General features: G+C 46.7%; 1 non-coding gene across 1 annotated transcript; it reads right to left on the bottom strand.

Moving 5' to 3' along the window:
* Positions 1 to 2,738: 2,738 nt before the first annotated feature.
* On the bottom strand, positions 2,739 to 2,820 carry TRNAS-CGA (transfer RNA serine (anticodon CGA)). Its single transcript has one exon. It is a non-coding gene; the product is annotated as a tRNA-Ser (tRNA).
* Positions 2,821 to 2,915: the final 95 nt, after the last annotated feature.

Genomic DNA, 2,915 nt, shown 5'->3' with positions numbered 1-2,915 from the left:
AATAATACTATAAAAAGTAAGCTCATTAAAAATTCACCTGAAGCAAACGAGGGTTGTGTTTACTTAAAAACTAGGATAAATCAGCACAAATATAGTGTAAGGAGTGGGCAAAGTTCCAGTGGCCTTTTTGTCCATGTAAGAGACCACAATCATCCTATTGACTGGGATAATTCGAATGTATTAATTTCTTGTAGATCCTTATTTGAAAGTCTCCAATGTTTAAATCTCCATCTCCATTGCAAATCTCCAATATTTGATTTACAGTTTCGATATATAGAAAACTATGGCGACCAGAAACCCTTTCTAGTGGTACAAGTCCTTTTTGAAAAGAATTTTCGTTCCTAATAGAAAAATAAATTTCAAACTGTATCTGAACTTCAATCTACTGCATGCAGATCTGCTGATAAAACAAATGATCTTTCAAATCAATTGGATATTGAAAGAAAAATAGATAAACTAAAACATTGGTCTCTAAAGTGGTAAATGGGATTGGTGGCACAATGTTTTGAATGCATTAGTTCAGCTAAATAAATAATGAGCAGCAGCAGCAGCAGCAGCAGCAGCAGCAGCAGCAGCAGCAGCAGCAGCAGCAGCAGCAGCAGCAGCAGCAGCAGCAGCAGCAGCAGCAGCAGCAGCAGCAGCAGCAGCAGCAGCAGCAGCAGCAGCAGCAGCAGCAGCAGCAGCAGCAGCAGCAGCAGCAGCAGCAGCAGCAGCAGCAGCAGCAGCAGCAGCAGCAGCAGCAGCAGCAGCAGCAGCAGCACAGCAGCAGCAGCAGCAGCAGCAGCAGCAGCAGCAGCAGCAGCAGCAGCAGCAGCAGCAGCAGCAGCAGCAGCAGCAGCAGCAGCAGCAGCAGCAGCAGCAGCAGCAGCAGCAGCAGCAGCAGCAGCAGCAGCAGCAGCAGCAGCAGCAGCAGCAGCAGCAGCAGCAGCAGCAGCAGCAGCAGCAGCACAGCAGCAGCAGCAGCAGCAGCAGCAGCAGCAGCAGCAGCAGCAGCAGCAGCAGCAGCAGCAGCAGCAGCAGCAGCAGCAGCAGCAGCAGCAGCAGCAGCAGCAGCAGCAGCAGCAGCAGCAGCAGCAGCAGCAGCAGCAGCAGCAGCAGCTAGCAGCAGCAGCAGCAGCAGCAGCAGCAGCAGCAGCAGCAGCAGCAGCAGCAGCAGCAGCAGCAGCAGCAGCACAAGCAGCAGCAGCAGCAGCAGCAGCAGCAGCAGCAGCAGCAGCAGCAGCAGCAGCACAGCAGCAGCAGCAGCAGCAGCAGCAGCAGCAGCAGCAGCAGCAGCAGCAGCAGCAGCAGCAGCAGCAGCAGCAGCAGCAGCAGCAGCAGCAGCAGCAGCAGCAGCAGCAGCAGCAGCAGCAGCAGCAGCAGCAGCAGCAGCAGCAGCAGCAGCAGCAGCAATGAATAATGATAATAATAATAATAATAATAATAATAATAATGATAATAATAATGAATAATGATAACAATAAAAATGACGATGATGACGACGATGACAACGACGACGATGACGACGACGATGACGACGACAACGACGACGACAACTTCGACGGCTACGACGACGACGACGACAACGATGATGATGATGATATATACTAATCCCACACTCTTCTCCGATTACAAGCATTGACTGTTACTTGCCCCAACACTTCATGCGCATAGGGCAAATGTGACGGCTTCGGACGCAGCTACTCAGCGCCTCCTGGCGTACACTCCTTGCCTTCTGTGTACGGCTACGACGTTGTTGGCATCAAATCTTCCTTATGAGTACAAAGGTTTCGGCTAGAACCTGGCTATCAGAGCACGTGGGGCAAGGGTGAGAACTTCAATTACAACCTATTACGTCGCTGAACAAAAGTATCTTTATGGTTAGACTTAAAAAATGTGTCAAGTCATTGAACAACAAAAACTTACTTTTTGTTTCTTTATATATATTGAATACGTTGCTCTCGTAGATATTATGACGTGTACATTCTTTGTCTGGAACTGTGAGTTGACATTTGTACAAGTCGAGAATAATGGTGAGCAGTGGGAAATTCTTCTTTCATTTGATTATTCAATGCTTCCTGACAGGTACATGGGGTGCAATGAGAAAACATAGTACAAAATTAGAAAAATAATATTACGAAAAAAATTTATATATGAATTGAAGTTGCTTCTAACCTTGTGGATAATCTCCCACCAATGTCGTACGTTATCTTATCTTGTATTTCAAGTGTTGGTTAAATTAGTTGAAGGTCTTTATGATTTGTTGATTTTTTTTTTTCGTAAGTTGTGGAGTAATGATAAAGGTATTAGTGTTTTGTCGCCTGTGATTTAGTGTGGTCACTGTTGTTTCAGGGAGTTTATGACAGAGCAGGTGATTGTTGTCAGGTGTTGTGTGAGTTAGACATGCTAGAAGTCCTCGTATGTGTGGAATTAACTGTTAGGGGAGCCTTATATTGGCAGGTGGGAGAAGCGTTGGTGTTTCCTGCCATGAAGGACGGGAATGTTCTGTTCTTAGTCATACTATAACCGTTTCACAAAGTCGAATAAGTTGATAAGAGGACAACTTTAGATTTAAAAGGTGTAGAGCCTACACAAGGTGACGCAAATCTGCGGCCCTACCTTTGCCGAGTACGTTGGGAGTACGCGGGCAGGTAACAGTCACTGCTGTAATTTGGTGTCGTGTGTGAGATTCGAACCCACCACTAACGAATGGGAGACCAGTTCACTTCCTATCACATCACCCAGCGTACTATAAATATCGCTGTGGACAGGATTCGAACCTGTGCGGGCATAGCCCATTGGATTTCGAGTCCAACTCCTTAACCACTCGGACACCACAGCTCCTCTTTGTCAGAGCGTTATTTTAAGGTAATCTTTTGGATGTTGTTCCCGGCGTCTTTGCTATATCTTTAGCACTGTTGATCGGAGGACTAGGC

Source organism: Oratosquilla oratoria, chromosome 34, assembly GCF_046742065.1.
Source record: "Oratosquilla oratoria isolate Oo_2021 chromosome 34, ASM4674206v1, whole genome shotgun sequence".
Taxonomy (NCBI): Eukaryota; Metazoa; Arthropoda; class Malacostraca; order Stomatopoda; family Squillidae; genus Oratosquilla; species Oratosquilla oratoria.
The sequence above is the reverse complement of the archived record's forward strand: the minus strand, read 5'-3'. Positions and strand labels throughout refer to the sequence as shown.